This window comes from Neofelis nebulosa, chromosome 3 (assembly GCF_028018385.1).
Source record: "Neofelis nebulosa isolate mNeoNeb1 chromosome 3, mNeoNeb1.pri, whole genome shotgun sequence".
Taxonomy (NCBI): Eukaryota; Metazoa; Chordata; class Mammalia; order Carnivora; family Felidae; genus Neofelis; species Neofelis nebulosa.
The window spans coordinates 160,613,664-160,635,317 of NC_080784.1; the positions used below are offsets into that span (position 1 = coordinate 160,613,664).

A 21,654-nucleotide genomic window follows, 5' to 3' on the forward strand; every position below is an offset into this window, starting at 1 on the left:
GTCAGCTACAGAAGTGGACACTATGGTCAGCTATGTTCTCCATTAATCATTATTTTTCTCCTTTCCATCCACTATGGACATCTATACTATATATGAAGGGCACTGGTGCTCAATAATATCACAGTTAAAGCTCCTGGTGAGATTCTAGCTACACTGAAATCTCCCCAAGGTGATATGATAGTTAATAAGACTTTTTGTTTCCTTTATGTTTGGGGATTTTTTTCCTTTGTGTTTCAGATTTGTCTATCTAAAATGAAGAACTGGAATGAATGCCAACTAGAAAAAAAGGGATGGACTGTGCTGATTATTCTGCATTTACTATTACCTTTATGGATCTGTTCTTTGTGCTGATCTTTGCCCCAGAACTACATCACTTGGTATCTCTTGCCCTCTGACATTTTGCTGTTTTTAATCAATAAGAGGCATTACTATGGGAGAAAAGGAGTAAGAGGGCAAAGTTATCAGGTACTTATTTCTACCACACCTCAGCTCCCTCCTCCCAACCCATGATTTTGACAGTGGCCCTCCTCCTCTGTGTAAGTCCACTAATGCTGGGCAGGCCAGTTTTCACAGCAATAGTCATCACTTAGTTTTGCTCTTACCACTCTCTACCATTTCACATGAGACTTTGGAGTAGTAACAGCTCTCATTGTTGGGGGCCCTTGAATGCTTCACCAACCCTTTTTTGTTCTCTTAATTTTGCCTACATTTCCATAATTATTCTCTTTTATTAACTCATCCATTAACTTTCTAGTGTGCCTTCTGTTTTCTACTAGCACCCTAACAGACTAAACTCATGGTTGATAAATGTCTTTTGTTATTCCCTACTGTCTCTGTCCCAGGAATAGAAATTATCTTTAAAAAAAAATCAAGATTCCACCAGACACTACTGTGAAAAATGTCTGACCAGCAGTGTGGACTGCACAGCTAAAAAGGTTCCAAAAGAGAAGATATATTCCCTGGAACAGATTCTTTAAGGGTAGTGATATTTTGGTATTGTGTTCTATAATCAAGATACCAAATATTTGGAAAGTTGCTATATTTATACCAACAAATTGGATCAAAACTCTATCTGCAATATGCCAAAGTAAGAAGAATTGATGAGAATAACATAATTACAAAGGTCACAAAATCCAGCATATGAGAATGAATAACAGGGAATCTTCTCACTTATATCTTTGAAAAGTTATTAGACTTTTTAGACCAGCATAATAGCTATCAGTCACTTGGCCAATTGATATATATAGATAGATATTTTTGGGGGGTTTTGTTCCTATGCTACTTTAGAATAATGATAATGACCTATTTTATGAAGACTGAACTATTATCTTGAGTGTTGCTCTTTAAGAACCTACACAACTTATTCAAAATACTAACTAAAATCCTGTATATTTATTTTCTTTTTTGGAACTGAAAGCATGAAAAAGAATCCTTCAGAATATTACATGGAATCAATGACTACCACATATCAACTCTTATTGGCCATTGCCTTTGCCACCTACCCAATCCTTTTATTGAGAAACAGAGTTTTATGATGCACATTTAACCTCCCAGTTTTGCTCTTTAGGGGCTAAATGCAATATTGTTGAAACATACTCTTTGAATTTAATAAGAAAATGATCGATTTTAATGCTATCTCAGGAGAAAAAAGTGTAATGCTCAACACACTATAGTAAAAAGGAAGAGACAGGCTTCCGTAGCTGTTCACTGCAATTGAAAAAGCCTCCTATTTCTTCCTACATTCCAGACTAAGTCATCGCAGCAAACTTGTCGGCTTTAGCCAACTCGTGTTTTTATGTCTCAGCAGAGATGTGCTTCAAAGAAATTTCCCTTTGAAACCTGTGATAAAAAACTACTCAAAGCAAACTGAATCCATAATCAAATAACCTGTATTTTCTTTAAAAAAAAAAAAAAAGAAAGGAAAACAGAGCTCTTACTTGCAATACATTTTTAATAGTATTTTGAGTAGCTTTACTATTTTTTCCCTTGTGGGAATATATCAGATTCAGACATGCTCTGAAAGAACAATCTTCTCTCTAAATAATGCAAATTTTAGTTGCTAGTGTGGGCCACAGACCCTACCCCCCAAACTCATTCCCCACTCCTCAATCTAACCCTTTGCTACCTCTACCTATATGGTCCACATATCTCAAATTCTGGTTCAATTTGGACTAAATAAACAGCATATGCAGATACATACCATGTGCTAGTATCTGAGTTGACATGTGGGAAATACTAGCACTAATGTTGAGAACAAAGTAGCATGTCCCCAACAGTAAATGAATACATGAATGAATAAACAAATAATACACTACAGACTGAACTTGAATTTAAACCCTATAAAGAATAATGTTGATAAATCAATAGTTGAAACAATACAGAAAAGTCTTTTTTTATTATTCTGAATTTGTGATCATTTATAGAAAATTAAGGAGGGGGCCTGGGTGGCTCAGTCAGTTGGGTGTCCAACTTCGGCTCAGGTCATGATCTCACGGCTCCTGGGTTTTGGCCTTGTATCAGGCTCTGTGCTGACACCTTGGAGCCTGGAGCTTGCTTTCAATTCTGTGTCTCCTCTCTCTCTGCCCCTCTCCGGCTCATGCTCTGTCTCTCTCTGTCTCTCAACAATAAACATTAAAAAAAAAGTTTTAAATAAAAACAAAAAAAGAAAATTAAGGAGGATTTGACAGCAAACAACTCATGTGTACTTGAGAGAAAGAACAATTTTACCACTCATTGGTTCCAAAATTATAAAGTTTTGTTTTATTTTAATGAAGAACACAAAATCACAAATACTGCAACTGATACCAAAAATGAACAAAATTATAACAAAAATAACAGAAATTTGTGTGCAAGGAAGCTAATGAAACAGAAATAGAATCCAGAAAAAGACCCAAACACATATGATCACTTGATTTATGTAGTGCATGACTGTAATTCAAACTAAAAGGGCAGTCTTTTCAATAAATTGTGCTGATCCATTAAGATATCTCTGGAGGAAAAAAAAATGAAATTGACCCTTACCTCACAACATACACAAAAGTAATTTGATATAGATCATAGTCCTAATTGTGAAAAGAAAAACAAAAGGCTTCTAGATGAAAACAGAAGACAATATCTTTTTCATCTCAGATAGGCAAAATTTCTTAAACAGGACACAAGAGCACTAGCTATTAAAAAATTGTTGAATTAAAAAGTTCTGCCATCAGTCAAAATACATCAAAAATACAAGAGAAAAAAATGCCAAGCTATAGACTGGGAGAAGATATTCCCAATATTTAGGTGCAGCCAAGAACTTGCACTCAGAATCCTATAAATCAATAAAATACTAACAACCTATTTTATAAATAAATAAAACTTGAAAGGGAACATTACCAAAAGTGATGTGCAAAAGGACAATAAGCATATGAAAAGATACTCAGTATCATTTGTCATTACAGAAATGCAAATTGAAATCACAATAAGACATTACATCCCACAGGAATGGCTAAAATTATACATGATATATATATATAATATATATATATATATATATATATTATATATATATATATTATATATTATTCACAAAACCAACGTTTACTGTTATCAAGTGTTGATGAGGATATGGAGCAATGAAACTCATATATTTTTCATGGGATTGTAAACTGGCACATACATTTTGGAAAAAGGTTATAATAACATATGCACACACATACACACACACACACACACGCGATATTACTGAAAATTCAAATAAGTTTCAAGAGGAAATGCCTGCTTTTGACCATAAAATTGCATGTATAGGACTGTTATGAATATTCATGTCAGTGTTGTTTACAAAAATCAAAAGCTGGACAAAATCCAAATGCCCAACAACTGTAGAATGAACAAATGAAAATCACCAACACGATGAAAAAAATTAACTGTATCTACAGACAAAACATGAATACATCTCACACACATCAAATTGAGCTAAAGAAGCCAGAAAAAAGCATATATACTATATTTAATTAATACAAAGTTGGCAAAACTAATCTATGATGATAGAGATTAATATAGCAGTTATCCTTTGCAAAAATCCTCAACAAGATACTAGCAAACTGGATCCAACAATATATTAAGACAATTATTCACCACAATCAAGTGGGATTTATACCTAGGATACAGGGCTGGTTCAATATCTACAAAACCATCAATGTGATACATCACATTAGTAAAAGAAACGACAAGAACCACATGATCTTCTGAATAGATGCAGAGAAAGCATTTGACAAAATACAGCACCCTTTCTTGATAAAAAACTTCAAGAAAGAAGGGATAGAAGGAACATACCTCAAGACCATAAAGGCCATATACAAAAGACCCACTGCTAATATCATCCTCAATGGGGAAAAACTGAGAGCTTTCCCCCATGGTCAGGAACATGATAGGGATGTCCATTCTCACCACTGTTATTTAACCTAGTATTGGAAGTTCTAGCCTCAGCACTCAGACAATACAAAGAAATAAAAGGCATCCAAATTGGCAGGGAGGAAGTCAAACTTTCACTCTTCACAAACAACATGACACTCTATATGGAAAACCCAAAAGATTCCACCAAAAATTTTCTAGAGCTCATCCATGAATTCAGCAAAGTCACACAATATAATATCAATGCACAGAAATTGGTTGCATTTCTATACACCAATAATGAAGCAGCAGAAAGAGAAATCAAGGAATCAATCCCATTTAAAATTGCACCAAAACCCATAAAATACTTAGGCATAAACCTAACCAAACAGATGAAAAATCTATACACTGAAAACTATAGAAAGCTTATGAAAGAAATTGAAGAAGACACACACACACACAAATGGAAAAATATACCATGCTCCATATTGTTAAAATGTTGATACTATCCAAAGCAATCTACATATTCAATGCAATCCATATCAAAATAACACCAACATTCTTCACAGAGCTAGAACAAACAATCCTAAAATTTGTATGGAACCATAAAAGACCCCAAATAGCCAAAGCAATCATGAAAAAGAAAACCAAGGCTGGAGGCAGCACAATTCTTGACCTCAAGATGTATGACAAAGCTGTATTCATCAGGAGAGTATGGTACTGGCACATAAAACACATAGATCAATGGAACAGAGTAGAGAACCCAGAAATGGACCCACAAACATATGGCCAACTAATCTTTGACAAAGCAGGAAAGAATACCCAATGGAATAAAGACAGTCTCTTCAGCAAATGGTGTTGGGAAAACTGGACAGCAATGTGCAGAAGAATGAAACTGGATCACTTTCTTATACCACACACAAATATAAACTCAAAATGGATGAAAGACCTAAACATAAGATAGGAGGACATCAAAATCCTACATGAGAAAACAGGCAAAAACCTCTCTGACCTCAGCAACAGCAACTTCTTACTCAACATGTCTCTGGAGGCAAAGGGAGCAAAAGCAAAAATGAACTATTGGGACCTCATCAAGATAAAAAGCTTCTTCACAGTTAAGGAAACAATCAGCAAAACTAAAATGCAAATGATGCAATGGGAGAAGAAATTTACAAATGACATATCGGATAAAGGGTTAGTATCCAAAATCTATAAAGAACTTATCAAACTCAACTCCCAAAATACAAATAATCCAGTGAAGAAATGGACAAAAGACACAAATAGACACTTCTACAAAGACATCCAGATGGCTAACAGACACATGAAAAAATGCTCAGCATCATTCATCATCAGGGAAATACAAATCAAAACCACAATGAGATACCACCTCACACCTGTCAGAATGGCTAAAATTAACCATTCAGGCAACAACAGATGTTGGTGAGGATGCAGAGAAAGAGGAACCCTTTTGCACTACTGATGGGGATGTAAACTGGTGCAGCCACTCTTGAAAACAGTGTGGAGGTTCCTCAAAAAATTAAAAATAGAACTATTCCATGGCCCAGCAATTGCACTACTAGGTGTTTATACAAAGAATACAGGTTTCGAGGGGCACATGCACCCCAATGTTTATAACAGGAGTATCAACAATAGCCATAGTATGAAAAGAGCCCAAATGTCCATTAACAGTTGAATGGATAAAGAAGATGTGGCATATATATATATATATATATATATATATATATATATATATATAATTGAGTATTACTTGGCAATCAAAAAGAATGAAATCTTGCCATTTGCAACAAGGTGGATGGAGCTATAGGGCATTATGCTAAATGAAATTAGTCAGAGAAAAACAAATATCATATAACTTCACTCATATGTGGAATTTAAAATACAAAACAGATAAACAAAAGGGAAGGGAAGCAAAAAGAATATAAAAACAGGGTGGGGACAAAACATAAGACTCTTAAATACAGAGAACAAACTGAGGGTTGCTGGTGAGGTTGTGGGTGGGGGGTGCACTAAATAGGGAAGGGGAATTAAGGAAAACACTTGGGATGAGCACTGGGTGTTATATGTAGGGGATGAATCACTGGATTCTACTCCTGAAATCATTATTGCACTATATTCTAACTAACTTGGATGTAAATTAAAAATAATTAACATAAAATAGAAACAAAAATAGCCGTTATCCTTGAGTGTATACCAACAGAGAGGAAGGATGAGGTAGCATGCTGGGTGTTGGAAATACTCACTTTGATGCAAGTGATGGTTTACCTGTGTGTATACATGTATAGAAAAGCAAGCATTCACTGTTTGATAATATAGCAGATTTGATTAGCAGGTGATATAGCAGAATGGACATGTATTGACTTCTAACTATGCATATGTTATTTCATTCAATTCTCCCAATCACTTTTTGAAGGATATATTATTTCTCCTCCACAGATGATGAGTTGGCTATTTAAAGAGGTTAAATAATATACCTAAGTCACTCAACAAATTAGTGTAGTTAGCATTCAAGTCCAGATCTCTGGGATTCCTAGATCCATAGTCTTTAAAAAAATGAAAAAGAAATAACAACAACAACAACAACAACAACCATTCTGCCTTATCCATACATCTTTTTAAAGCACATTAATGATGTGTTTATGAACAGCCTAATCTTTATAGTTCCAAATGTACTTGAGAAGGGCTTAAGTGAGGCCTCTGACATATGGTAATTTGTAAACTTACTGAGACATGAATGTAAATCTCCAATCATTTAGTTAGGGATTTAGTCTGACTCAATATATAATTCTTAATGCTACATTGCCAATCTCTACCTATCATTTCAAATGCAATAGTTCTTATGAAATTGTTATTAAATAAATATTCATTGTAAATCTTCAATTTTCCAGGCACTGTTTTAGGTCCCAAAAAATTTATGCTACACATATAACAGGCTAACAATAATAGTATTTAAGAATTTGTTGATGTAGTCCTAGTAAATGTCAAATATCTATGATGAGTATTTTTTCTTCCTTGTCTTTTACTATGAAATTATAGATGTGTTAAGGAAGAAAAAAATAAAGTCTCATTAGATTGTCTTTAAATAAACTTATTAAAATGTAAGCCATCACAGATATCATACTGGATGCTGTAATTCTGCTGTAGGACCCAAATCTTCTGGTATGTTCTATTTTCCTTTTTTTGTACTTTACCAGCTGTAAGAACTTGCCTTTTCTATACCTTCCTTCAAATCAAAAACTTCTATCATATGTAAATAACCCCAACTCCTTTCCTAAGACCTTGCAACTCTGTTTCTTTTTGATGCAATAGCTATTAAAATGATCATACCTTTTCAATTGGTGCCTTCATTTAGCTTGAAAAAATACACTGAAAATGTGTTTCTCAGTATTGCAATTCAAAATTTTACATAAGTAAGCTGAGATTGAAGGACATGTAGATGAAGAAACTATGATGAAAATCCAAAACAGCTCTTTTTGGAGACAAATAGTGTTATTTTACAAGGTGATAAAATCGTTATGTTTTCCATGTCTAAATAAACACTCTATTTGAAAGCAATAAATAAAAATAAAAATAAAAATAAAAATATACTATTTATGAAAATTAATCCAGATGTTTCAGATATAAATTTGAAATATAATAAAAAATCCTATAGTTTTAATTTGTTATTATTAAATTAAATCAGTAAAATTGTGAAATCCTTAAGAAAATTTTTTTAAACTAAATTTTAAGAATAAATTTAGATAACTTATTCTGATATCTTACCATAGCTGCATCTTGACTCCATTTCTTTTTTTTTTTAAATTTTTTTAATGTTTATTTTTGAGAGGGAGAGAGACAGCATGAGCAGGGGAGGGGCAGAGAGAGAGGGAGACACAGAATCCAAAGCAATCTCCAGGCTCTAGCTGTCAGCACAGAGTCCAATGCAGGGCTCAAACTCATGAACCCTGAGATCATGACCTGAGCTGAAGTAGTACGCTTAACCCACTGAACCACCCAGGTGCCCGTATTAACCCCATTTCTACTACAGGAACTGACATCCTTATATTTTAACAGTCTTCAGAATACATAATATTATGGTAAATGCTTATAACACCAGAAATGGATAGGCATCAGAAAAAAATATTTTCAAAGGTTTGATTATTTAAATCATCAGAGGTTTAACTACTCAAGTAGCCATAATGAAAAATACTACTAATTAATTCAGCATTACTATACTTATTTTACATTTTAATATTATTTTAATTATGTAATACCTATGCAATAGGTACCATAATATAATAGGCTCATCATACTACATAACAGGCATACAAACCCTGTACTCTTTTTCTATAGTTTTTCTCAGGCTTAAATTAAGTTTGGGCTTCAAACTTCCTTCTAGGTTCTCATAACTCCTAACAAAGCTACCTCATGTTTTGTCCAAGATAAGACATTACACATATAATTACTAACAATGTGTCTTATAATCCATCCAAACAAGATTATTTGCTATTCCCTAATATTGCATGGTATTGTGATAGAAGCATGGCCTTTGGAGTCAAAACATCCAACTCAAATCCTACTTCATCTTATTCCTGCTCTGTTACCTTGGCCAAGTTATTAAGCCACTCCATTTTTTTCCCCTTATTCCAAAAAAAAAAAGGGGGGGGGAATAATATCTCTTTCACATTTTCGTGTAGCAGGATTAAAATTTAACACATACAACTCAGATTCATAAAGAAAATGCAACTTCTTTATTTTTGTCTACCAATAATATAATAATTCTCTGAAACCTGAACCTATTGTAATGTGGAAAATAACTGTAATTGCTAAAGATTTCTTTAGGATTAAACTCAGACTTCTATCCCCCTTCTCAGGTCCTTTTCAGAGTAGCTTCCAGGAATATAGAGGGAGAGATGTGGCTTAAGAAACCTTATGTTAAAGGATTGATTCAGGATGGCTCCCTTGATCTCTGGGATCATGGTTCTCATCCACTGGCTGGCATCCAAGACTGATACAGCTCAGAATCTGACAATGAGCTGGGAGAGAGTTTGGTGGTGCAATCTGGCTGATTAAACCTCATCTCCAACCTTCCTAGTACTTTCAATCCCCCTGAGAACTCAGTATGATTCATATGGATATGGATCCCTGGAGAGTAAAATTTACAAGAGCTGCTTTGTCCCTGCTTTGTTTATTTCCTCTGGAAATTTACCTGTAAGCATCTTGGTCACTTCTCATTTGGTATATGGCATTCAAGAACCCAGGGCAGCACAGTGTACAGGGTCATCTGCAAGGAGTGCTCTTTCCAGAGGTCCCAATGTGGACCATTGGCAAAAGTCCCGTCCCACCCTTATCCAGTGGTATTTTATTTACTAAAATACCTTTGCCTTCCCCCTCCTCTTGTTCTCTTCCTTCTTCCAGACACCCACTGAGTCAGCATTGAAAGATTTTTTTCTTTCCTCCATATCAGATGTTCCTTTCTCTAGAGAAGGAAGTCTTACAGTTTGGTTATTCTAGGAGAAAGAGCACCTCCACTACCTTATGGAAAAAACTAAATGATTTAAGTCCTTCTTAGTTTTTGAGATGTTCACTAAATGATAAATAAATTTGGAAATTCCTGTTTTCAAAAACACTTACTTGACTACAAAATCTTTTTTTTTTTTCACATTTGCAAGTCAAAACTGGCCTCATTTCTCCACTTTTCATTCCGTGTTAAATCTCACTACTACTCCAGGCATCTGAAACCCTGGGGCTAACCAGAGCTAAAATCATGTGTTTAAAAAGACGAAAGAAATGAGAAATAAGAATTTCCCAAATTATCACCTTATTTCTATCCATAAATGTTCTGCTAGTTAAAATAGATTTCCCTCTATCGGTGCATTTTTATATTACAAACTCCTTTAAGGGTCCTTCTCAAATATTAGTTCTTTCATGATCCTTATAAGTAGAGGTAATCTCAGTTATAACCAATATTTCTTGTATTTTTCTTTTATGGTGTTTGTCACTATCTCTCTTCATGTAACAGTTATATCTACCTTTTTCTCACTTGCTAGATCCTATGCTTCTTGTAAATGTGGACTATATATTGGATATAGTCTGACATAATACGGAGACATGTCTAGCTCTTTTATGAGATCAGACAAGTGACTTAAATTCTCTATTTGCAATATCATTTTATCTGTAAAATGATAATAATAATAGTATCTACCTTATAGCCTTGTATAATTATTATTAAAAATATCAATACTATATGTGAAAAATCCCTGTATAGTATCAATTAGCAATTTACTCTCAAAAGATAATAATAAAGTCAATAATTATAATACAGCACAGTTTTAAGAATAGTCTAGTCCACAGAGTAGACACTCCACTTCTATTCTATTAATATCCAGGAATGACTTTAATCTTTGAAACAAAGCTTCTAATATTGAGAATGCAAATATAATGAACTACGGTGAATGATGAAATTAATATTATTATTTATATTAAAAACAATTTAAATAATCCAGTGAACTGCAATCAAAATATTATGTACTTTTGTATAGGACCTCATAAAGTATGCAGTTTATTCCTTCTTTCAATAGTCGAATTTTTATTATGAGAGTAGTGACAAAAATAGAACCTTATCCTATATAATATTTTCCATAGAGATTTCTTTATACAAAATATTGTCTTGCTTGTTGCTTTTTGCATTATAGTTAGGACAAGTTAGTTAGATTGGAAAATCTAAAATTCAGAGGTTGGGACATTTCCCCAAGGTCAATTACTGACTAGTTAGTAATGTGAATGGGTTAAGAGTCAGGGCATCTCAATTTCTTGCTTCAATTCTTCCTTCATCAATCAGAAGCAATAAACTTGTGAAGCTGATATTTTGCTAATGAGAATGCCATTCAGTTTTAGAATATTTTAAAGAATGTTTTTCTATTTATGTCACTTATTAGTAATAATGAGAGTAGCAACAGTGTTTGTTTATTATGTGGGATTTGTGAGAAATAAATTTCCTGCTGTTCTAGGAATCTGGATGTACGCCTGCACCATCAATAACTGCTGATCAACCGTTTCTTTTGCTACCTTCACAGAAGAGATGAAGTTCCTGTCATCTGAGGACAGACCTTGGCATCAGGAATGCCAAAAGTCCCATCCCACCCCTATTCAGTGGTATCTTCTCCTGCCCAAAGATATACCTCTGCAACATAACTTAAGGCTAATAGTCGCATCCTGTTCTGAAAAAGAGGAAACACTTGAAATACCATTCAGAGGTGATTAAATACCTGGCTGAATAAGGGAAAAAGTGTTTTCTCTTTCTCCGTTTTCCCCCTTCCTTCCTTCCTGTCCTCTTTCCCTCCTTCCCCCCTTCCTTCTTACCTTCCTTCCTTCTCTTCTTTCTCTTCACAAACATTACAGAATTGTAAGCAAACACCAGGTATTATAATAACAGGATCAGAACCACTACAAGCCTTCAAAATGAAACCTTTCAATTATTTTGCATTAAAATTTTTTCAGCTTACCAAGATTTTCTCTCTGTATCTTCTTTTTTCCCCCACAAACTAAGTGTTGAAAACACAAAAGATTTGAAAAACAATACCTAAACATATAATGCTTTAAAACATGATAAAATTGTGCTCACTTAGGCTTAAAGACTGCCTTCGAGACAAATTCTTTGTGCAAACACATCAGTTAGAATTCGACCCAACAAAAGTAAATTCTGTTCCTTTATGTACCATTTGGGAGCAGTCTCTCACTAAAGAGGGTGCTTGATATATTCTACTTGTATTGTAAAATTCTAGCTCCCTTCACATAAAGTTTCCAAGGGAAAAATACCTTGTTCTAAAATGTAGTAGTAACTGCTGCAGATCAACCAGAGATTTGTGCATTACAGTTGACCCTTGAACAATATAGAGAGAGAATAGAGGCACCAAAATCCTGCACAGTAAAAAATCCATGTATAACTTTGGACTCCCCAAAAAACTTAACTACTAATAGCCTACATTAACCAGAAGCCTTACCAATAGCATGAAAGTCAACACATATTTTGTATACGAATTATGTACTGTATTCTTAAAGTAAACCATAGGAAAGAAAATGTTATTGAAAAAATCATAAGGAAGAGAAAATACATTTGCAGTCTTATATTTATCAGAAAAAATCTGGCTGTAAGTTGTGAGAAATAAGTGAGATGATTCATTTTCAGAAATACCAAATAAAAGTTGTGCTATCTAGTTAAGAATAGGTTTACAACCTATTGGAAATATGTACAAAGCCTGTCCCCCCAACAATGGAGTCCCAAACCCTTAGACACTTCACTTCCTGGTTCTTCCCCTCTCCATTTCACAGGCTTATTTTTCATGGGTTTTGCAATGAGCATTCACCAAAGAACTGAAGTCTCTGCGTCACCTCAAGGAATGTACATTTGTTCCAATCAGACTACTTTTTTGCTTTACATGGGCATAGGCAACTTCCGAGTAAAGTGTAACCTCTGTAGTATTCAGCCAATGAGAAATCAGTCAAGGAAGTTGCACACTAGAAGGTAAATTGCCTCCTGGAACCAGCCTACCTGTGCCTGTCCATCAGACACCCTCTCTTGCAAGAAGGTTGATTAAAGCTTGACTTCACTGTGCGCTGAGTCTCCACCATCCCTCCTTTCATTCGGTCAGTGGGCTCATTTCTCACAAAGTGGACCCATGCAGTTCAAGAGCCAGCTATAGTCAGTAAAGTGGTAAAAATAGGCAGAAATCATTTTTCAATCCATTTTTTCTCATCATTTAAAATAAAGCTTTCATGACATTGAGTAGATTTGTTCTAGGTCAGAGAAGCTTCTTAAAGGGCACTACTTTTCTGCCTTCCCCAAAGAAAAACCACTGATGGGTTCAAAAATAAGAATTACTGGGGATGCAGGGGTGGTTCAGTGGGTTAAGCCTCTGACTCTTGACTTTGGCTCAGGTCACGGTCTCACAGTTTCTGAGATGGGAGTCCCACATCTGCTTCTGCACTGATAGCATGGAGCCTGCTTGGGATTCTCTCTCTCCTTCTCTCTCAGCTTCTCCCCAAATCAACATTAAAAAAAATAAGAATAACTGGTCTTAGCTCAAATACACACTTAATTCACAAAAGAAAACTCACTTTCGAGAAACAAAATGTTATCTACAATTATCCAGAACAAGGGTTCACATGACATCCTATGGCCATAGATTCTTCAATAAACTTTTCATTAGCATGAGAATCTGTGCATTCAGTGAATACTGATTTACCATCTAGTGTGCCAGGGCACAACACTGATCCCTTATCACACCAATTACACACACACACATCCCTACACATACACAAAAACTCCTCTGAGAATCTATTTTATCATAACCTGTGTAAGTTATTTATAGGCACTATAATGATGTATAGCAAAATAACAGAAAACTCAGTGGCTTAAAACTATTTCTTATTGCTCATGAATCTTGAGGTCAATTGGGTAATTTTGAGATATTATTCACTGAGTTCAAAAAGTGAGAAAAATGAACTTTTTGATTTCCCAGTGCATATAAAAGTTATGTTTATACTATATTGTAGTCTATTAAGTATACAGTAGCATATCTCTAAAAAATGTACATTGTTTTTTTTTTTTAATTTTTTATGTTTATTTATTTTTAAGAGAGAGAGAGAGACAGAACATGAGAGCGGGAGAGGTAGAGAGAGGGAGACACAGAATTTGAAGCAGGCTCCAGGCTCTGAGCTGTCAGTACAGAACCCGACAGAGGGCTCAAACCCATAAACTGAGAGATTATGACCTAGCCAAAGTCAGAAGCTTAACTGACTAAGCCACCCAGGCGCCCCTGTACATTGTTTTTTTTTAACAATTTTTTTAGCAACCAAATATCTTAATTAAAAGGTATTTGGTTGGTAAAAAATTTCTAACCATCATCTGAGCTTTCAGCGGGTAGAAATAATTTTGCTTGTGGAGGGTTTTGCCTCAATGATGGCGGCTGCTGACATCAGGGTGGTGGTTCCTGAAGGTTGAGATGGCTGTGACAACTTCTCAAAATAAAACAATAATGAAGTTTGATGCATCAGTTGACTCTTCCTTTCATGAAAGGTTTCTCTGTAGCACATGATGCTGCTAGTAGTATTTTACCCAAAGTAGAACTTCTTTAAAACCTGGAGTCAATTCTTTCAAACCCTGCTGCTGCTTTATCAACTGAGTTACAGAATATCCTAAATCCTTTGTGGTCATTTCAATAGGTTTCCATCTCAAGAAATCACATTATTTGCTCATCCAGAAGAAGCAACTCCTCATCTGTTAAAGTTTTAATATGAGATTGCAGTTCAATTTATATCTTCAAGCTCCACTTCTAATTCTAGTTCTCTTGTTATTTCCACCATATCTGAAGTTACTTCTTCTACTGAAAACCTGAATCCCTAAAGTCCTCCATGAGGGTTGGACTCAACTTCTTCCAAATTCCTGTTAATATTGATATTTTGACCTGTTCTTAATAGCATCTAATATAGTGAATCCTTTCCAGAAGATTTTCAATTTACTTTCACAAGATTCATCAGGGAAATCGCTACATATGGCAGCTATAATTTATGAAATGTATTTCTTAAAAACATAACTTGAAAGTTGAAATGACTTCTTGATCCATGGGCTGCAGAATGGATGTTGCATTATCAGACATAAAAACAATAATTTCATTGTACATCTCCATCAGAGATCTTGGGTGACCAGGTGCATTGTCGGTGAACAGTCTTATTTTTAAAAGAATCTTTTTTTCTGAGCTAGTGGGTCTCAAAATATTTGGTAAACAATGTTGCATACGTGTGTTGTCTTGTAAGCTTTGTTTTCCCATTTCTAGAGCACAGAGGAGATTTAGCATAATTCTTAAGGGCCTTAGAATTTTCAGAATGGCCAATGAGCATTGACTTCAACTTAAAGTCACCAGCTGCATTAACCCCTAACAAGAGAGTCAGTCTGTCCTTTGAAACTTTGAAGCCAAGTATTGACTTCTTTTCTCTAGCTATGGAAGTTCCAGATGACATCTTCTTCCAATAGAAGGTTGTTTCATCCACACTGAAAATCTGTTATTTAACATAGCCACCTTCATTAGATCTTCTGGATTGCTGTTGGTTTACAACCCTCTCAGGAGCTTCCCACGGGTAATCTGGAACTGGCCCCCATACTCAGGAGGCAAGGAGAGACCAAAGAAAGAGGGAGCCACTCTAGATTGGTGTGGATGGGAGAAGTTTTAAAAAGCAAATGGAACTTACATATGAGGCTTGTCTTGGTCAGCAGCAAAATGAATGGATCCCTGCACCTGCCTGCCAAATCTTAAAAGTTTACAAAAAGGCCTTAGCCGGGTTCAGTCATGTATTCTGTGCAGCTGTTCTCAACACCACATCATTATCTAAAGGTTATATCCTTAGAGCAGCCTCTGGGAGCTAAAAAGGCAAGAAGAACTCACATTCCAAGGACAGGGGAAGGGATAAGAAGCCTCCAAGGGCCAGAGTCCAGCTCACAGGTCAATGGATGGTCATGTCTTTTTGATGATGTTCCTCAACAGTAACTTGCTGCAGCTCCTGTATCAGCACTTGATGCTCACTTTGCACTTTTATGTGAGGGTGATGGCTTCTTCCCCTAAATCTTATGGAGCAGCCTCTGCTAGCTTCCAACTTTTCTTTTGCAGTTTCTTCACCTCTCTCAGCCTTCACAAAATTAAAGGGAGTTAGAGCCCTCCTCTGGATTAGGTTTTTGGCTTAAGGGAATGTTGTGGCTAGTTGGATCCTCTATCCTGATCACACTTTCTCCACATCAGCAATAAGGCTGATTCACTTTCTTATCATTTGTGTGTTCACTGGAGTAGCACTTTTTATTTCCTTTAAGAACTTTTCTTTTGCATTCACAGCTTGGCTGTTTGGCACAAGAAGTCTAGCTTTAGGCCTGTCTTGGCCTTCCAGATGCCTTTCTCATTAAACTTAATCATTTCTAGCTTTTGATTTCGAGTGGAAGACATGTGACTCTTCCTTTCACTTGAACACTCAGAGGCCACTGTAAGGCTATTAGCTGCCCTAATTTCAAGATTGTTGTAATAACTCAGAAAACAGGGAGCCTAAGGAGAAGAAAAGAGATGGGGGAATGGCTTATTGGTAGAGCAGTCAGAACACATGCAACATTTATTGATTAAGTTTTCCATCTTATGTGGCTGCAGTTTGAGGTCATCCAAAACAATTACAATAGAAATATCAAAGAGTTGCCTGGATGGCTCAGTCAGTTAAGCGTCCAACTTGGGCTCAGGTCATGATCTCATAGTTCATGGGTTCAAGCCCCACATTGTGCTCTGTGCTGACAGCTCAGAGCCTGGAGCCTCCTTCAGATTCTGTGTCTCCCTCTCTCTCTGCCCCTCCGCTGCTCATGTTCTCTCTCTCTTTCTCAAAAATAAATAAACATTAAAAAAAAATTAAAGACATATGAAAGATCACTGATCACAGGTCACTACAACAAAATAATAATACTGACAAAGTTTTAAATATTTTGAGAATCACAAAAATGTGACACAGAGAGCAAATGCTGTTGGAAACATGGTGTAGGTTTATCACAAATTTGTACAAACGCACTATGTAGGAAGCATAATAAAGCAAAGCAATAAAACAAGGTATGCCTGCTGTTGAACTTGATCGGGCTCACTCACATCTGGGGGTTAGCTGATGAAGACTGGTCTGGCCGAAGAAGGATGGTGGGTGGTGTAGCTCAAATCCATATATCTCATCCTCCAGAGAGAGCTGGGGGGTTTGAGAGCAGATAAGCAAGTCTCAATATGCAAGTGCTTTTTATGCTTTTTTATGTCCAATTGCCTACAAAGAAGGCCACAATGATTCCTCCTCTCCTTTTATACACTCTTTTTTGCAGTGTGTCTGTTTACCCACCTCTTGAATCTGGGGTGGTCTTGTGACTTGTTTTGACTGTTGGAATGTGTCAATGTGACATTGCTCAACTTCTGACTTGAGGCTTGAAGAGACTTCCAGCTTCTCCTATATTTTCTTAGAAAGTCTTGTTACCACATAAGGAAACTGTACAGCCTGCTTGAGGATGATAAAACTACATAGAGCAGAGATCAGTCACCTAGCTGATAACTCCAATGAAAACCAGCCCCTAAATCAAGCCACCCCAGGAAAGACCAGCAGAAAATCACCCTGCAGAACTAAGCCCAAATCGCTGACTGAACTAAAATAAAATGATTTTTGCCTTAAGTCACTATGTTTGGGGGTGGTTTCTTATACAGCAATAGATAACTGAGGTACTCTACATGCATCATATTTGGAAATAATACACCATTGGTCAAATCAAATAATGTAGTTATTTCCAGAGTCAAGAAGTGGGGCAGAATGTTGTACCCACAAGGAGAAGAATGAAAATTAAAACCATCAATGCAAATGACCTACTATGTACACATTAAATATGAGAAAACTAATGATAAGAAGCTCAAATGATTCATACAACAGCACTCATTTAGTAACAAAAAGTGCTAATCCTAGCTCCTTCAACTTTAAGCCTAAACTCCTTTTCCTTTACCACTGAAGCCAATCTACACTAGGGGAAATATAGAAGTTCAGCTTGAGGAGGCTAGGGATTCCAACTTCTGTTAAGACCCATGCTCAAATTTTCCCTTTGCATTTTGTCTTTTCCATAGCTGAAATTAAATTTCCACCAAAAGGCTCCGGGGATTCAAAAGCTAACACCAAATATGAACTAAAGTGGGTAATCTCTAAGGACCTTTATACGAACAGCATTTTTTACCAAGCATCAGACTGCCCTTGCTATTAATGGGACCCCAACAAAGTGCTGTATTTCTGCTGAATGGACTCTGACCTTACTCCAAATGTCTGACTTCTCACAGCATGTACTTCAATTCTTCTAAATAAAGTTCTGTTCAGAAATTCTACTTCTGGTAATTGGTCTATTTCTTTATTGTCCTCTTTGCTTTCTTTAGTCTCAGAGACGGCACATTTTTTTTTCCTGGTTCAAATAACGATGACCAAAGCCCTATTGCCATTTTCAGATCTTCTTAGAGTTGCTTGCCTAGACTTCTAAGAATTATCCAAAACTTCTGCCCATCATCTCATTCTTCACACTGGATAGGATGCCCTGATATTTCAGTGTTAAATCCTACTGCTAGCTCTTTTCTTGCATTTCTATCCTGCTAACTCTTAAGACAAAAAATATTTATCTTTATGTTTGTATACATTATGTTTACTACAGTGCTTTGCAGTATCTTCAATTTAGCCAGCATTTCATTAAAGTGTGTTGAATAAATGACACAAGTAAATATTAAATGAATACAACTTGTTATGTGGAAAAGCTGTTTCATATTGTTGCTTATTAGAGGAGAAAGACAGGCCATTACCTCTTCTCTGATACTATTTTTACACTGATACATTAGTAAGGAAATTACCACTATGACTCTAATTTAATAATACAGAAACAGCTTCTATTACTTTCTGATGTGTCTATAGTTATCTATGGATTGTCTAAAGCTACTGGGTACCATGGTGACCTGTATTTACACAGAGGCTAAGTGGAGAAATGGAAATCTGATTCAGTGGTATCAGAAAATGAAATTGGGTAAAAAGGAGCACATACTATACTGTAGCACACTCATTTTTCTCTGAGTCACTTTCAGAAGAAAGTACAGTTCTTTCCGTACTTTGGTGGACATAAAACTGGTGGGGAAAAAAAAAACAAACAAACAGAAAGACAGCTGTCTGGAGTCCTTCAATAAAAAGAAACTACAGTAATTTTGATTCTCTCTCCTTTCTACCATTTTCTATATTCCATTTGTAGCAAAAACTATATCCGGTGACCATTGTAGAATAAGTCTATAATGGTTAATTTTATGGGTCAACTTCACTGGGCCATGAGGTGCCTAGGTATTTGGTTAAACTTTATTGCTGAGTGTGTCTGTGAGAATGCTTCTGAATGAGATTAACACTTGAATCTGTAGATTGAGGAAAGCAGATTGTTCTGATCAAGGTGGATGGGCCTCGTTCAATCCAGGCCTGAATAGAATAAAAGGATGAGTAAGATTTTTTTTTTCCTCTCTGCCTGACTGACTTTGAGGTGGGACATAAGTCTTCTGCATTTGGACTTGAACTTGATTGGAATTTACACCACCAGCTCTCCTGGTTTTCAGGCCTTCAGATTCAGAACTATACCACTGGCTCTCTTGGATCTGGACTTTCCAGCCTCCCTGATTGTGTGAACCAATTTCATATAATGAATATTGGTTCAACTTCTCTAGAAAACCCTGACTAGTACAAAGTCCTTCCTCCCAGTAACGCAAGAACCACTGAACAAGCCAAACATTCAGTGATCTCAGATCCCAGAAAGATTAAAAGTAATAGCCCTTTATTATTATCATTTAAACTTCAATCATTTTGAAGCATCTGCCTTTTGAAAACACATAAACTATTCAGCAAATGTATATTAAGAAAAGTTTTTACCACAAAAGACCATGGAAAGGTGAATTCCATATTTCCCTATGTCCATCAGCAAGACTTGAACAAGTAATGAAAATGAATAATACATATCCTTAAAGGTCTGATGTTTGTCACAGTGCTAAGCAAGGCATATTTACAATTTTCCAATGCTCACTCAGCATTAATAAAGAAAGGATGCCATAATTCCCCACACTATGTCAGAGCAAGCTTTTGTTTTTATATTACATCTGCTATCAGAACATGGAATGAAGACTAGAAAAGATGGAGAATTAGCACCCTCCTTCCTCCATTCTCTTCCTTTGCCACTCAAGACACACTTGACAGTATTTTATGTAATTTGTGTGTGTGTGAGTGTGTATGTGTACTTTTAGTTTTAAAAAAACCATTAAAGAAATACATCAAGAGCGGAAACTTAGTCAAAGCAATATAATAAAATACAAGAGTGCTTCAAAATCACACACTTGATGGAAAAGATAAAAGAAAATCAGTGGTAGGACATTTTATGAGAACAAAGACTTTCATGGAAAGATTTCAGCTTCTTTTACTGCTAGGAGTTCAAGAAAGCAGTTCATGCGATGGCTGTCATAACGATCATCACAGATATAATATATAAATGTCATATTGCTGAGAACATCAGAATTGATGAGAATTTAAAACAGGAAGAATTCCAGTATGGAAACATACTGTGAATAAAGACATTTCCTATTTTCATATGAGCCTTTGGTCCAACATGTTATTTCTAAAAAGGGATAGGGATGTCCCTTTAGAAAGGAAAAAAGGATAAAAATAATGTTTTTAAAAAACTCAGTAAAGAACAAGCAGGTTAATTTCAATAAATAATCAAAACTTTGTAAATATAAATTTCCTTTTGTGGTTTTATTATATTTTAACCTTTTGTTTAGCACCAACCTATCATACCAGCAGTGACTTTTTATTTAAAACAAAAAATAAAACTGAATAATTTACATCATTGCAACCTCATCTACATGGGATAGATTCTAGAAAGTAGAAAGTATTTTATATAAACAAATCAGTATTTGTTCCCTACATCGAATATTATAGATTTTTCTCAATACATTCTAGTGATTATTCAAAGATTCTCATCATTCTAGTTATTTTAGAAAGAAAGTCTCAGCTGAATGCTAATATGTCTGTAATTATACATTCTTTACCTTTTCATTTTGAAATAATTATAGAGTGACAAAAAAACAGTTACAGAGAGGTCCCATGTATCCTTCACCCAGTTTCCCCTGAGGCTTACATTTTACATAACTATAGAACAATATTAAAACCAGGAAACTCACATTAATACAAAGTGTGTTAATAGTTCTAAGCCATTTGATCACATGGGTAGATTTCTGTAACCACTACCTCAATCAAGATATAGAACCACAAAGATTTCCCTTATACTACCCACTTACAGTCACACTCATCCCTCTGATCCTTAACCCTTGGTAACCACTAGTTGATTAATATATCTATATCTCTGTCTATATATATGTTTATAGTCATATCTAGAATATTATATAATAGGGGACGACTGGATGGCTCAGCCAGTTGAGCATCCAACTTCGGCTCAGGTCATTCATGATCTCACAGTTCATGAGTTTGAACACTTCATTGAGTTCGGGTTTGCTGCTGTCAGCCTGTCAGAGCAGAGCCCACTTTGGATCATCTGTCCCCCTTACTCTCTGCCCTTCCCCCACTAATGCTCTCTCTCTACCTCTTCCCTCAACAAATAAAAACTAAATAAATAAATAAATAAATAAATAAATAAGAATATTATATACTGGAATTGCACATTATGTGACTTTTGTG

The 21,654-nt window shown here is 35.5% G+C and overlaps 1 long non-coding RNA gene across 1 annotated transcript; it reads left to right on the plus strand.

Annotated features, from left to right (window-relative positions):
- The first annotated feature begins 240 nt into the window (after positions 1-240).
- On the plus strand, positions 241-18,281 carry LOC131506204 (uncharacterized). Its single transcript, XR_009258790.1, has 3 exons — positions 241-465; positions 11,376-11,621; positions 18,030-18,281. It is a non-coding gene; the product is annotated as an uncharacterized LOC131506204 (long non-coding RNA).
- Positions 18,282-21,654: the final 3,373 nt, after the last annotated feature.